Source organism: Pseudophryne corroboree, chromosome 8 (assembly GCF_028390025.1).
Source record: "Pseudophryne corroboree isolate aPseCor3 chromosome 8, aPseCor3.hap2, whole genome shotgun sequence".
In the NCBI taxonomy this organism is placed as follows: domain Eukaryota; kingdom Metazoa; phylum Chordata; class Amphibia; order Anura; family Myobatrachidae; genus Pseudophryne; species Pseudophryne corroboree.
The window spans coordinates 169844795-169861230 of NC_086451.1; the positions used below are offsets into that span (position 1 = coordinate 169844795).

The window sequence follows — 16436 nt, forward strand, 5'->3', positions numbered from 1 at the left end:
GATTTGATGGAGCTTAAACATGGATAAGGTCCATAGCTATAAGAGTTTATCTTGTGTATCCTTTATTCTTAGTCATGGTCAGATAAGATTAGAAAATACCATTTAAGTGGAAATTTCCTGTTAGCTGTTTTAGCTAAATTGCACCAGTTAAAAAAAAAAAAAAAAACTAAGCTGCTGTAATTCCTGGATGTTTCCTTACTGCATCAACAGGAAGTGACAAGAAACAATGTAATGTGGAACCGTACAGCAGAAGGGATTGCGGCTACCCCACAATAAGTGCAGCGGAATGTAAGAAGAGGAATTGTTGCTTTGACTGCAGCATTCCCGGGGTTAACTGGTGTTTCTTCAAGTCACAAGGTATGGAGCTGCTGTATAGTTACTCGCAAGTCAGTAGTTGTATGATGCTCACACCTGTTAAGCTGGATACACACAGAATGCCCTACACAGGGGGTGAAATGAGCGCCCCCCCACCCCCCGTACGCTCAGCACACATCACGCTGTGCTGAGCGGGGGGAGAGATGTGTGCTGAGCAGTTCGCTCAGCACACATCTCCCCAAAATCGGGCCGTGAATACGGACCTTTAAACTGGATCCATACTTAGATTATCTGTCCAATTTTTTTTTTTCTAGTTGAAACAAAATTATGCTAATATGTGGCAGCAAATGACAATTGACCATTTGCTCCAAAACACTGGAAAACATCCAAAAATGGTCATTTAGATAAATTGGTTAAATCCATTTCATTTAGCTAATTTATCCAAACTACCTTTATTGTATCTTTGTGGGTGAATGATGTGTGGGTCAGTGTTGAGGGTGGTGGAGGAGATGGGTAATAGGCACAGCAGGGTGTGGACAGTCAAATAGTGTGCTTAGAGGTTCAGAGTCATTGTATGAGACTCTGGCAACAGTGACTTGATGAGTCTGGTGTCCATAGGGTGGGACGCACTAACCTTTTTATGCTATTGAAATAGTTCTCCTCCTGACCGACGCAGTTCCTTGCTCCGAGGTTGGTGTATTGTCCTGTTGCAGCGCCTCTCCACTGTGGTCACAGTGAGCTGTGTGGTGTTGCTGGCGCATGCCAATCTCCCCCCAACCTCCCTCTGGCATTTCAGACCTACGTACGCATGATGGGATCTTGTATGATATGCGCGTGTGCTGTAGAGATGAAAGTGGCGGTGAGGAGGCAGATCGTGAGATGGGGAAACTTTGTGGACTGTTAGCGAAGGGGAGCACTGGGCAATCTGAGTTGCAAAGAGGGCAGCAGAAGAGGTTATTGCATGTGCACTGGTGACCGGTCCATCCTTGGTGGCTAGCCTCAGTGGTAAAGGGGTACATGAGCTAGTGTCCCTTGGTCAGCCATGTACCATGGCCACCTCCCTACCTCCTATATATTCTCCCTAATCTGTCACTTTGTTACGGTCTGCTGCTGGCACTGGTGTATCGTCCTGCAGATGCCGTCTCCGCCCATTGATGTGACTTCCCCCAGAGTTAGCCACACAGAGTGACAGATCTGGGAAAATATATAGGAGATCATTACTTTCACTTGCAGCCTACCTTATTTTTTGCAGCCTAGCATGCTCCTGACCCCTTCTCTCACTAATACTTTTACAACATTCATGAACTCATCTTAAGGTTTCTTTATTATTCAGTCACACTGTCTTGGATCCAAACCATTTCCTGTGGCATTGCAGTCAAACAATTGAGCTATTTACCCTTGCATAGAAAGGTATAATCTAAGCTAGAGAATTCTATTTGGAGCTCACCTTGTACTTTGTGAAGAAATAATCAGCATTGTGGCTGAGCAGATATATGGAGTGTGTGGCTGCACACTGCATTGATCTGCTGAGTTGCAATGCTAATAATATTTTTTTGCAAAGTACCAATAGCTTCATATAATGTTCACAATTTTTATGCAGGATCAAGTAGCTCAATGGGTAGGGTGTTTGATTAGAATTCAACAGGTTATAGGTTTGAATCCTGGGTATGGTAGTTTGAGGTGTTATTTAATAAAGTGTGTTTATATATTAGTCACACATGGCTTACTTGTACAAATGGCATGTCACCAGTTAGTGCTGACTGCTGATATGCCATTTGCACAAGCAAGCCATGTGTGACTGTATATGCATTTAAGGAGGGCCCCCCGGCAATACCACAAACCATTGAGTGTCAAGTATACTAGATATATCTTCATATCTCATGTGCTTTCTCTGAGACCAATCTTGTTATGCCCCTTCCCCACGAGGCATGCGCCTTTTGTCCATATTGCAAAAATAGTGGGGGGGGGGGCATATAATTCTCTGTCACAGGGCACTAAAAAGTCTAGTTATGGCTCTGGTATGCATTATGTAATCTGGCAGACCATCTCTCCAACACTGGCTGATTGGAATAGAAATCCGGTTATCTATGTGAGCAAATGACCATCAACGATTTACTCTCAAACACTAGAAAATGGACAAAAATGGTCCCCTAAACAAATTGGTTAAATTTTGGGTTTAACCAATTTGTGTAATGACCATTTTTGACCACTTTTCTAGTGTTTGGGAGCAAATGGTTAATCGACATTTGCTCCTATACATTACCAGATTTTTATTCCATCCATCCAGACTGGATAGATAGCCTGACAGATAATTGTGTAGTGTACGCCCAGGATAACTGTCAGTTATGCTTTCTTTTATGATGGCACACAAATGGGTGGGCAGATCCAGGGCAAGCACTGCCCACTCATGCATAGTTGTCAACTGATGTGAAGTTCCAGGGGGCAATCTCAGTTATAAATAAAAGTATCTGGAAATTGTCCCTAGTTTAATAAAAAAAAAAAAAAATTGATCAACTCCATTTATTTAGTATGATATCCCAGGTGATAGGATGCCGGCAGTCAGAATAACATGCTTTATTAAATAACACATCTCAAACTACAATACCCAGGATTCAAACCTATAACCTGTTGAATTCTAATCAAACACCCTACCCATTGAGCTATTTGATCCTGCATAAAAATTGTGAACATTATATGAAGCTATTGGTACTTTGAAAAAAAAAAGTATCAGCATTGCAACGCAGCAGATCCATGCAGTTTGCAGCCACACACTACATGTATCTGCTCAGCCACAATGCTGATTATTTCTTCACAAAGTACAAGGTGAGCTCCAAATAGAATTCTCTATCTTAGAATTATACCTTTCTATGCCAAACCTAGAAGTCGGGCCCCCCACCCTGGGATCCCCCAGAGGGAGGCCCGCCCCGTCATGCGGCAGGCTTGTCCGTTTTGGAAGCAGGCTGACGGGCAGCCCAGGCTTGCTTAAGTCTGGGCTTGGCAGGTCTGGAAGCATGAGCTTGCTTTGGGTATGCCTGACCATGGGTACGCTTTACCTGGAGGATGAAAGGGCCAAGGAAAAGTACTTTTAGCCTTCTGCGTGGTAGGAGTCATACTAGGTAGGCAAGTTGTTTTAGCAGTAGCCAGATCAGCTACAATCTTATTGAGGTCTTCTCCAAAGAGAGTGTCTCCCTTGAAAGGAAGCACCTCCAGGGTTTTCTTGGAATCCATATCCACCGACCAGGATCTCAACCAGCTGTATAAAGTATTACCTTGGAACTGGCTCTCCACTCCCCATTATCTGGTTATCATGACTTCCTCCGCCAGTTTCCAGACTCGCTTGCTGAAGCTCGGCCACTTCTTCCTAGCAGCAGGCTCCTGGATCACTGGGCAGCACAGGTGCTTGGGAGCCGGATGGGGGAGGAGCAATAAGGCAGGCAGCCTTTGGCACACACACACACCCACACACACCCACACACACCAAAAAAGAACATATCCCAGTTTAACATAACGCTATGTGGTGCAAGGTATGGAGCTGGTCACTTGTATCAGACCTCTGACATTTGCCTTTTCACCCATATTGCCTACTTTTTCTTGCAGGTTGTGTCTTAATTCAAGAAGTGTTCTAAGTACTTCAGCTTAGTATCTTTACTAACCCCTCTTTACCCCACACTACATAACTGACCCCTCTATACCCTACACTACATCACTGACCTTTCTCTATAACCATCACTGCATTACTGACCCCTCTTTACAGTACACTGACCTCTATATACCTGCTAGTACATCCCTGATGCCTATATTCCCTACGCTACATCCCTGATGCCTCTATTCCCTACGCCACATCCCTGACGCCTCTATTCCCTACGCCACATCCCTGATGCCTCTATTCCCTACGCCACATCCCTGACGCCTCTATTCCCTACGCCACATCCCTGACGCCTCTATTCCCTACGCCACATCCCTGACGCCTCTATTCCCTACGCCACATCCCTGACGCCTCTATTCCCTACGCCACATCCCTGACGCCTCTATTCCCTACGCCACATCCCTGACGCCTCTATTCCCTACGCCACATCCCTGACGCCTCTATTCCCTACGCCACATCCCTGACGCCTCTATTCCCTACGCCACATCCCTGACGCCTCTATTCCCTACGCCACATCCCTGACGCCTCTATTCCCTACGCCACATCCCTGACGCCTCTATTCCCTACGCCACATCCCTGACGCCTCTATTCCCTACGCCACATCCCTGACGCCTCTATTCCCTACGCCACATCCCTGACGCCTCTATTCCCTACGCCACATCCCTGACGCCTCTATTCCCTACGCCACATCCCTGACGCCTCTATTCCCTACGCCACATCCCTGACGCCTCTATTCCCTACGCCACATCCCTGACGCCTCTATTCCCTACGCCACATCCCTGACGCCTCTATACAGTACAATGCATTACTGATCCCTCTAGACCATACATCCTCATTACATCAGAGAGTTAGTGAAACACTGGAAAAAATAAGGGTATAAGTGGACTACAGAAACTGATGCTCTAAACAAAGGAGAGAGAGAGAGAGAGAGTAAAGCACAAGGGAAAGTGGGCAATTGGAACACCATAGAGAGAGGAGAGATAGAAATGCCTGAAAAAGTAAAGGGGGTTGGGTATGGCATCCGGCGCTCGGGATTCCAGAGGTCACATGATCCCCAATCCTAATACTAACCCTCTGGGGGGGTGGCGGATAGGGCTAACCCTCAGGGGGTGGCAGCTAGGGCTACCCCCCCCCCCCCCTCCTAGTGCCTTCCCTTACACCACCTCCCCTGGTCCGACTCCTAACCCTCCCTCCAATACTCACCTTCGGGATGTTGGCTGTCTGTGTGCCGGCACCAGTCTCCCAAGTGGTGTCAGGATTCCAACATCGGTCAAATGACCGCCGGTATACCGTCTGCCAGGGTGGTAAATGTATCCTGAGGACAGGTAGTGAGTGTGGAGGGATAGGTGGTTCAGTAAAATGTAACGGCTCAAACTGCGATCATTCACTGATAAATTGATTTATAGCTCTCCCTTTTTAACCATTGCAATTATAAAAGCAATGTTTTTTAAACTTTTAAATAAAGCTTGTTAGCATCCCCAGCACACTGTATATGCTGGGAGATGTAGTTCTCAATATGAAAACATTTAATTACTGTATGAACTCTAATCCCCCAACTGAAACCTGGATGGTGCTCCTGGCAAGTGACATCCTGGCCAAGGGGTAGATACGCCCTCTGAGGGTCAGGGCCAGCAACAGAAATCTTGGGCCCCAGTACACTGATATCTCTGGGGCCCCCTTAAGCCCCCCTTAACTTGGCAGAGGGATCTTTAAAAAAAAAATGGAGCCTTTGACTCGGACCGTCAGTGAGGCCGGCAGGTGGTTTTCATACTGGGCTATCCAGCTCTTCGGTGGCGGTGGCAGGGACATTCAGAAAAGGGCCAGCACAGCAACATGCATAATAATGGCAATACAGTATGGACCACAGGGACTGGACAAAGTGATGGGGTAAAAGGAGGGGGGAGGGTTTAGTTGGCCTGTTGACACTGCAGCATACTTACGACTGCAAGGGATATAGGACTCTTGAGTTCACGGGCCAATTTCATGGCAGTCTCGGATAGGAGGGCATTGTGGATTCACCAAGGGAATGCTGATGCTGACTCCAAGAAGAAAGGGAGTCTCTTCCCTATGAAGGTGAAGCCTTGTTTGGCGACGGCCTAGTTAATTTGATCTCGGCAGCTCCCGCAGGTAAGTCAACCTTCTTGCCCTATGTTCCCTCTCAACGGATGAAGATGCATCATTATCTACCGCAGTCATTTTGGCCCAATAGATATGCAAGAAGTTAAGATTCCCCTTTCTTTGCAGGTAGAGGAAGGAGAAGGAAGAGGTCTGTAGCCTCTTCAAGATCGCAGGAGCAGAGATTGTCCTCTGCTTCTGCCAAATCCACTGCATGACGCTGGGGCTTTCTTGCAGGAGCCCACACCAGTGGGGGCACGTCTAAAACTCTTCAGTCAGTTCTGGATTCATTCGGACCTGGACTCGTGGGTTTTACAAATAGTGTCCCAAGGGTACAAACTGGGGTTTCAAGACGTTCCCCCTCACCGATTGTTCAAATTGGCCTTAGTCAGCAGGGAGAAGGTTTTTATTCAAGCCTCTTCGTGGTCCCGAAGCCGGACGGCTCAGTCAGACCAATCTAAAATCTGAAATCCCTCAATTTCTTCCTAAAGAAATTCAATTTCAAGATGGAATCTCTCAGGGTAGTGATCTCCAGTCCGGAGGAAAGAGATTTCATGGTTTTGGTAGACATAAAGGATGCCTACTTACATGTTCCCATTTAGCCACTGCATCAAGCTACCTAAGGTTTGCAATTCAGGATTGTCATTACCAATTTCAGACATTGCCGTTTGGTCTGTCCACGGCTCCGAGGATTTTTACCAGGGTGATGGCGGAAATGATGGTTCTCCTTCGCAAGCAAGGAGTCACAATTATCCCGTACTTGGATGATCTCCTGATAAAGGCGAGATCCAGGGACCAGTTGGTGCAAAACATTGCACTCTCCCTGACAGTTCTTCAACAACATGGTTGGCTCCTACACTTGCCAAAATCGCAGTTGGTCCCAATGACGCGGTTGTTGTTTTTGGGAGTGATACTGGACACAGAAGAGGTTTTCTTCCAGTGGAAAGGCTCTGGAGATCCAGAGTCTGGTCAAACAAATTCTGAAACCAGCAAGAGTGTTAATCCATCAATGCATTCAATTGCTGGGGAAGATGGTTGTGGCCTACGAGGCCATTCAGTTTGGCAGGTTCCATGCCAGAGTGTTCCAGTGGGACCTGTTGGACAAGTGGTCCGGATCCCACCTACACATGCACCGGAGGATAATCCTGTCTTCCAAGACCAGAATCTCACTCCATTGGTGGCTGCACAGTTCTCACCTCCTAGAGGGGCGATGGTTCGGGATCCAGCACTGGATCCTAGGGACCACAGATGCAACCCTCCGAGGCTGGGGAGCAGTCACACAGGGGGAAAACGTCCAAGGAAGATGGTCAAGTCAGGAAAGTTGTCTCCACATAAATGTTCTGGAGTTAAGGGCCATTTAATAACTGCAAACACAGTACACACTGTGACGGTGCCCAGCATCCTCTACAGACTAAGAGAAAAGGATTTACTGGTAGGTATTAAAATCCTAGTTTCTCTAACGTCCTAGAGGATGCTGGGGACTCCGTAAGGACCATGGGGATAGACGGGCTCCGCAGAGTTCATGATCTTCACTGAGGTAACGCACAGCACTGCAGCTGTGCGCCATTGCTCCCATACACCTCACATACTCCGGTCACTGTAAGGGTGCAGGGGGGGCACCCTGGGCAGCAATATAAACCTCTTTTTGGCAAAAATATAACATATATACAGCTGGGCACTGTATATATGTATGAGCCCCTGCCAATTTTACAGTTTAAGCGGGACAGAAGCCCGCCGCCGAGGGGGCAGGGCTTCTCCCTCAGCACTCACCAGCGCCATTTTTTCTCCACAGCACCGCTGAGAGGAAGCTCCCCGGACTCTCCCCTGCTTATACCACGGTAGAGAAGATGGTTGAAAAGAGGGGGGGGGGCACAAAATTCGGCGCAAATTACATACAGCAGCGCTACTGGACAAACATTAAGATACTGTGTTATTCCTGGGTTATATAGCGCTGGGGTGTGTGCTGGCATACTCTCTCTCTGTCTCTCCAAAGGGCCTTGTGGGGAAACTGTCTCCAGAAAAAGCATTCCCTGTGTGTGTGGTGTGTCGGTACACGTGTGTCGACATGTCTGAGGAAGAAGGCTATATTAGAGAGGATTGGGAGCAAATGAATGTGGTGTCCTCGCTGACACCTGATTGGATGGATATGTGGAATGATTTAAATGCTAGTGTAAACTCATTGTACAAAAGATTAGACAAGGCTGAAGCTTTGGGACAGTCAGGGTCTCAACCCATGCCTGATCCTATGTTGCAGGGACTGTCAGGGTCTCATAAGCGCCCACTATCCCAGATTGTTGACACAGATACCGACATGGATTCTGACTTCAGTGTCGATTACGATGATGCAAAGTTACAACCAAAATTGGCAAAATCCATTCGATATAGGATTATGGCAATAAAAGATGTTTTGCACATCACAGAGGAACCCCCTGTCCCTGACAAGAGGGTACATATGTACAAGGGAAAGAAGCCTGAGGTAACCTTTGAGGGGGTCACACGAGCTGAACGAGTTATGTGAAAAAGCTTGGGAATCTCCAGATAAAAGACTGCAGATTTCCAAAAGGATTCTTATGGCGTATCCTTTTCCATCAACGGATAGGTTACGATGGAAATCCTCCCCTAGGATGGACATAGCATTAACACGCACAGCTACAGTTGGAAAATCAAATTTTTACCTTATGTTCCCTCACAGCATAAGAAAGCTCCGCATTATCAAATGCAGTCCTTTCGGTCACAAAGAAACAAGAAAGTGCGAGGTGCGTCCTTTCTTGCCAGAGGTAGGGGCAGAGGAATAAAGCTGCACAACACAGCTAGTTCCCAGGAACAGAAGTCCTCCCCGGCCTCTACAAAATCTACCTCATGACGCTGGGGCTCCACTGGCAGAGTCCGGCCCATGTGATGTCATGCAGCTGCTCTGACCACACCTCCTGTTTCTCCGTTGCCGACCCCATTTTGAAACCGTGCCCCCGCACCGCTCCATCTCCGACTTGGAAATGGAGTGTTGTTGACCCCGCTCCCCCCCCCCCCCTTCACCGATTCACAGGCAGAGGCGATCGCATTATCTGCGGGGTGCCGCAGAAAATGCAGGCGGATGCGTATGCTCTTAGCAGTTTTTGCAGTTGGATTGCGATCCAACCTGAATCAGGCCCCATTACCTATCACAATGCACTGCGGGTAGTACAAAATGGGGTTAATATAGGAGAAAAAACCCCAGAGCTGTGCTCCTTAACTGTCCCTGGTGGCTAGTGGAGCGGCTGCCCAGTAATCAGTGTCCACGCCAGTGCGCACACGGCCCGCCCCCATCAGCGGCCTCGTGATCCCGGAGGGTGGTGTGTGTGTGACTGACCTTAGGAAGAAACCGGAGCCTCCGCTGCAGTGACCCAGCAACCGGGGCACGGGAGTATACTGCGCCACTGGGAGTGATGGAGCTGCAGTAAAGAAGTCTATTAGACCTAGCCTGCTGCAGCCCTTGTAGATTCTTATGAAAAAAAGTTCTTCTTTTCTTGCCAAAATTAATAGCTAAGAATAGGCTGCCTGAGGCAGCCCCCTGTTAAGTGGCCTGCTACTGAAGGCACCAACTACAAACTGAGCTCCCTGTTCATGGAAGCGAGGTTATAGAGGAGGGGGCGCTGAGCATCTTGGGAACAGTCAAAAGCTTTGAGCCTGTTGGTGCCTCAGATCAAGATCCTACTCTACACCCCAATGTGAATCCTTGTGGAGTCCAGTATGCCCCACAGAAGAAATGAATGTGTCACACCCATTGGCAGCAACATTAGAATAGCTGCTGATGGGCACAATTGAGAAAGGAAGGGGGGAAAACATTTGAATCCAGCACATATATGTAATTTGAATATGTAATTTGTACCTTCCTACTTTAAAATGTAATGGATGAACCTCACCCTTTGAGAACTATCTTCATGATCAAAAGATCTCATATGCAAGATAAGTATGTGTTGGGATAGGGCTGTGGAGGGCGGCTGCTCGGGCACACCCCTGTCAAGTTAAGGAGATTCAACTGAGGCAGCACAAGGGAACTCTCATCTGGGGACAACAACTGCAGGGAGAACACATTTTCAGACGAATGTGGGAGGGCAGAAGGCTGCCTAATACTGAAGCACCCCCAAACAACAAATCAAATGCAACAACTAGTGCAAGCATTCCTGGGGGAAGGCCTGCAGCAGATGGATTTGCATATGGTGATGTCATCCAAGCAGTGGACATAGTTGGCTGCAACCCTCGTCTGCATATGAAAAGCGAAAAGGGTCACGCAGGGCATGGCGGCCTTTGTGGGGTTGCGCTTGGATGACACCTAAATCGCTTTATACACCCCCACCCCCCATCAGTGTGGGCTCATGTTGGCCATGCCCCAGCCCCTGAAGCATTCAAGCTGATTTCTTGCAGCAGCTGGACCCAGTAACAGCTCCAGAGTTGCTCTACAAGACAAGTAAAAGGGTGTGAGCCCTGCAGCACCACCTGTAGTTTGCATACACACATATATAGGACAGCATCTCTTATATGCCCCAGGGTCAATAAAATAGTATCCTTATCTATGGTATCCATCCCCTCAGATAAGGTAACCGTCCATGCCGCTACAGCACTACACACCCAGGCCGACGCAATTGCCGGTCTGAGTAAGGTACCTGAATGTGTATAAATGGACTTCAGGGTAATCTCCTGTTTGCGGTCAGCAGACTCTTTGAGGGTAGCCGTATACTGGGACGGGAGGGCTACCTTCTTGGATAAGCGTGTTAATGCTTTGTCCACCCTAGGGGAGGATTCCCCTCGTAACCTATCCATTGATGGGAAAGGATACGCCATAAGAATCCTTTTGGAAATCTGCAGTCTTTTATCTGGAGATTCCCAAGCTTTTTCACATAACTCGTTCAGCTCGTGTGACCCCCTCAAAGGTTACCTCAGGCTTTTTTCCCTTGTACATATGTACCCTCTTGTCAGGGACAGGGGGTTCCTCTCTGATGTGCAAAACATATTTTATTGCCATAATCATATATCGAATGGATTTTGCCAATTTTGGCTGTAACTTTGCATCATCGTAATCGACACTGGAGTCAGAATCCGTGTCGGTATCTGTGTCAACAATCTGGGATAGTGGGCGCTTATGAGACCCTGACAGTCCCTGCAACATAGGATCAGGCATGGGTTGAGACCCTGACTGTCCCAAAGCTTCAGCCTTGTCTAATCTTTTGTGCAATGAGTTTACACTAGCATTTAAAACATTCCACATATCCATCCAATCAGCTGTCGGTGGAGACACCACATTCATTTGCTCCTGCTCCTCTCTAATATAGCCTTCTTCCTCAGACATGTCGACACACGTGTACCGACACACCACAAACACAGGGAATGCTTTTTCTGAAGACCGTTTCCCCACAAGGCCCTTTGGAGAGACAGAGAGAGAGTATGCCAGCACACACCCCAGCGCTATATAACCCAGGAATACACAGTAACTTAATGTTTGCCCAGTAGTACTGCTGTATGTAATTTGCGCCGAATTATGTGCCCCCCCCCTCTTTTCAACTCTCTTGTCTACTATGGTATAAGCAGGGGAGAGTCCGGGGAGCTTCCTCTCAGCGGTGCTGTGAAGAAAAAATGGCGCTGGTGAGTGCTGAGGGAGAAGCCCCGCACCCTCGGCGGCGGGCTTCTGTCCCGCTTAAACTGTAAAATTGGTGGGGGCTCATACATATATACAGTGCCCAGCTGTATATGTGTTATAGTTTTGCCAAAAAGAGGTTTATATTGCTGCCCAGGTGCCCCCCCCCCCCCCCTGCGCCCTGCACCCTTACAGTGGCTGGAGTGTGTGAGGTGTATGGGAGCAATGGCGCACAGCTGCAGTGCTGTGCGTTACTTCAGTGAAGATCATGAAGTCTTTTGCCACCTCTGAAGTCTTCTTTTCTTCTCATACTCACCCGGCTTCTATCTTCCGGCTCTGCAAGGGGGACAGAGGTGCGGCTCTGGGACGGACGGCGATGGTGAGATCCTGCGTACCAATCCCTCTGGAGCTAATGGTGTCCAGTAGCCTAAGAAGCAGGACCTTACAACTCTGAGAGTAGGGCTGCTTCTCTCCCCTCAGTCCCTCGATGAGGGAGTCTGTTGCCAGCAGTGCTCCCTGAAAATTAAAAACCTAACAAAATACTTTCTGTCAGAAAGCTCAGGAGAGCTCCTGAAAAGCACCCAGTCTCCACTGGGCACAGTATCAAACTGAGGTCTGGAGGAGGGGCATAGAGGGAGGAGCCAGTGTACACCCAGAACTAAAGTCTTTCTTAAAGTACCCATGTCTCCTGCGGAGCCTGTCTATCCCCATGGTCCTTACGGAGTCCCCAGCATCCTCTAGGACGTTAGAGAAAATAGGATTTTAATACCTACCGGTAAATCCTTTTCTCTTAGTCCGTAGAGGATGCTGGGCACCCGTCCCAGTGCTTACTGTGTCTGCAGTTATTAAATGGCCCTTAACTCCAGAATATTTATGTGGAGACAACTTTCCTGACTTGACCATCTTCCTTGGATGTTTTCCACCTGTGTGACTGCTCCCCAGCCTCGGAGGGTTGCATCCGTGGTCCCTAGGATCCAGTCCTGGATCCCGAACCATCGCCCCTCTAGGAGGTGAGAACTGTGCAGCCACCAATGGAGTGAGATTCTGGTCTTGGAAGACAGGATTATCCTCCGGTGCATGTGTAGGTGAGGTCCGGACCACTTGTCCAACAGGTCCCACTGGAACACTCTGGCATGGAACCTGCCAAACTGAATGGCCTCGTAGGCCGCAACCATCTTCCCCAGCAACAGAATGCATTGATGGATTAACACTCTTGCTGGTTTTAGAATTTGTTTGACCAGACTCTGGATCTCCATAGCCTTTCCACTGGAAGAAAGCCTCTTCTGTGTCCAGTATGACTCCCAAAAACAACAACCGCGTCATTGGGACTAACTGCGATTTTGGCAAGTTTAGGAGCCAACCATGTTGTTGAAGAACTGTCAGGGAGAGTAGATGTTTTGCACCAACTGGTCCCTGGATCTCGCCTTTATCAGGAGATCATCCAAGTACGGGATAATTGTGACTCCTTGCTTGCGAAGGAGAACCATAATTTCCGCCATCACCCTGGTGAAAATCCTCGGAGCCGTGGACAGACCAAACGGCAACGTCTGAAATTGGTAATGACAATCCTGAATTGCAAACCTCAGGTAGCTTTATGCAGTGGCTAAACGGGAACATGTAATTAGGCATCCTTATGTCTACCAAAACCATGAAATCTCCTTCCTCCGGACTGGAGATCCCTACCCTGAGAGATTCCATCTTGAAATTGAATTTCTTTAGGTAGAAATTGAGGGATTTCAGATTTAAGATTGGTCTGACTGAGCCGTCCGGCATCGGGACCACGAAGAGGCTTGAATAAAAACCTTCTCCCTGCTGACTAAGGCCGATTTGAACAATCGGTGAGGGGGAACGTCTTGAAACCCCAGTTTGTACTCTTGTGACACTATTTGTAAAACCCACGAGTCCAGGTCTAAATTAATCCAGAACTGACTGAAGTGTTTTAGACATGCCCCCACTGGTGCGGGCTCCTGCAAGAAAGCCCTAGCGTCATGCAGTGGATTTGGCAGAAGCAGAGGACGATCTCTGCTCCTGCGATCTTGAAGAGGCTACAGACCTCTTCCCTCTTTTCCTTCCTCTACCTGCAAAGAAAGGGGAATCTTAACTTCTTGCATATCTATTGGGCCAAAATGACTGCGTTAGACAATGATGCGTCTTCATCCGTTGAGAGGGAACATAGGGCAAGAAGGTTGACTTACCTTCGGGAGCTGCCGAGATCAAATTAACTAGGCCGTCACCAAACAAGGCTTCACCTTCATAGGGAAGAGACTCCCTTTCTTCTTGGAGTCAGCATCAGCATTCCCTTGGTGAATCCACAATGCCCTCCTATCCGAGACTGCCATGAAATTTGCCCGTGAACTCAAGAGTCCTATATCCCTTGCAGTCGTAAGTATGCTGCAGTGTCCTTGATATGATCCAACGTAAGGAGTATCCCATCTCTCCAAGATATCTATATCGGATGACGAGGTATTCGACCAATTCTTGAATACTACTACTCACCCATGCGCATGTAATGGCAGGTCTAAGTAATGTACCCGAGGTTACATAACTAGAAATAATGTAGCTTCCTGCATACGATCCGCTGGATTTGTGACAGGGCCCCGTGCAGAAGAGGGGGTGACTCCCACTTTATTCTGTCCGCAGCAGGAAATGAATAAACAACCGGAAACCTTTTGGGGATTTGAAACCATCTTGTCGAGCTGGCCTAGACTTTCTCAAACAGAGATGGAGGAACGTTACATCAGCTTTCATTATATATCTATATATACATACATATATACCCCTTTGTCAGGAACAGCAGGGTCCTCAGTGATTTTAATATTAGAGATGAGCGGGTTCGGTTCCTCGGAATCCGAACCCGCCCGAACTTCATGTTTTTTTTCACGGGTCCGAGCGACTCTGATCTTCCCGCCTTGCTCGGTTAACCCGAGCGCGCCCGAACGTCATCATGACGCTGTCGGATTCTCGCGAGGCTCGGATTCTATCGCGAGACTCGGATTCTATATAAGGAGCCGCGCGTCGCCGCCATTTTCACTCGTGCATTGAGATTGATAGGGAGAGGACGTGTCTGGCGTCCTCTCCATTAGAATAGAGATAGATTAGATAGAGAGAGAGAGATTGTGCAGAGTCGCAGACAGAGTTAGTTTACCACAGTCAGTGACCAGTGCAGTTGCTAGTTAACTTTTATTTAATATAATATATCCGTTCACTTCTCTCTGCTATATCCGTTCTCTGCCTGAAAAAAAAAACGATACACAGCACAGTCAGTCACACAGTGTGACTCAGTCTGTGTGCACTCAGCTCAGCCCAGTGTGCTGCACAGTCATCAATGTATAAATTAAAAGCTTATAATTAATTGTGGGGGAGACTGGGGAGCACTGCAGGTTGTTAGCAGGAGCCAGGAGTACAATTATATTAATTAACAGTGCACACTTTTGCTGCAGGAGTGGTGACCAGTGCCTGACCACCAGTATAGTATTGTTGTATACTACTAATATCTCTTTAAATATCAACCAGTCTATATTAGCAGCAGACACAGTACAGTGCGGTAGTTCACGGCTGTGGCTACCTCTGTGTCGGCACACGGCAGGCAGTCCGTCCGACCAGAATTGTATTATTTATTATTATATACCTACCACCTAACCGTGGTTTTTTTTTTCATTCTTTATACCGTCATAGTGTCATCCTAATTGTTACGAGTATACTACTATCTCTTTATCAACCAGTGTACAGTGCGGTAGTTCACGGCTGTGGCTACCTCTGTGTCGGCACACGGCAGGCAGTCCGTCCGACCAGAATTGTATTATTTATTATTATATACCTACCACCTAACCGTGGTTTTTTTTTCATTCTTTATACCGTCATAGTGTCATCCTAATTGTTACGAGTATACTACTATCTCTTTATCAACCAGTGTACAGTGCGGTAGTTCACGGCTGTGGCTACCTCTGTGTCGGCACACGGCAGGCAGTCCGTCCGACCAGAATTGTATTATTTATTATTATATACCTACCACCTAACCGTGGTTTTTTTTTCATTCTTTATACCGTCATAGTGTCATCCTAATTGTTACGAGTATACTACTATCTCTTTATCAACCAGTGTACAGTGCGGTAGTTCACGGCTGTGGCTACCTCTGTGTCGGCACACGGCAGGCAGTCCGTCCGACCAGAATTGTATTATTTATTATTATATACCTACCACCTAACCGTGGTTTTTTTTTCATTCTTTATACCGTCATAGTGTCATCCTAATTGTTACGAGTATACTACTATCTCTTTATCAACCAGTGTACAGTGCGGTAGTTCACGGCTGTGGCTACCTCTGTGTCGGCACACGGCAGGCAGTCCGTCCGACCAGAATTGTATTATTTATTATTATATACCTACCACCTAACCGTGGTGTTTTTTTTCATTCTTTATACCGTCATAGTGTCATCCTAATTGTTACGAGTATACTACTATCTCTTTATCAACCAGTGTACAGTGCGGTAGTTCACGGCTGTGGCTACCTCTGTGTCGGCACACGGCAGGCAGTCCGTCTGACCAGAATTGTATTATTTATTATTATATACCTACCACCTAACCGTGGTTTTTTTTTCATTCTTTATACCGTCATAGTGTCATCCTAATTGTTACGAGTATACTACTATCTCTTTATCAACCAGTGTACAGTGCGGTAGTTCACGGCTGTGGCTACCTCTGTGTCGGCACACGGCAGGCAGTCCGTCCGACCAGAATTGTATTATTTATTATT

General features: G+C 47.5%; 1 long non-coding RNA gene across 1 annotated transcript in view; it reads left to right on the top strand.

The window, feature by feature from the left end:
- Positions 1–214: 214 nt before the first annotated feature.
- LOC134947585 (uncharacterized) overlaps positions 215–16436 on the top strand; it is a 254924-nt gene continuing 238702 nt past the window's right edge. The window contains exon 1 of the long non-coding RNA XR_010182638.1: positions 215–357. This is a non-coding gene — a long non-coding RNA (uncharacterized LOC134947585). The remainder of the gene's footprint in view (positions 358–16436) is intronic.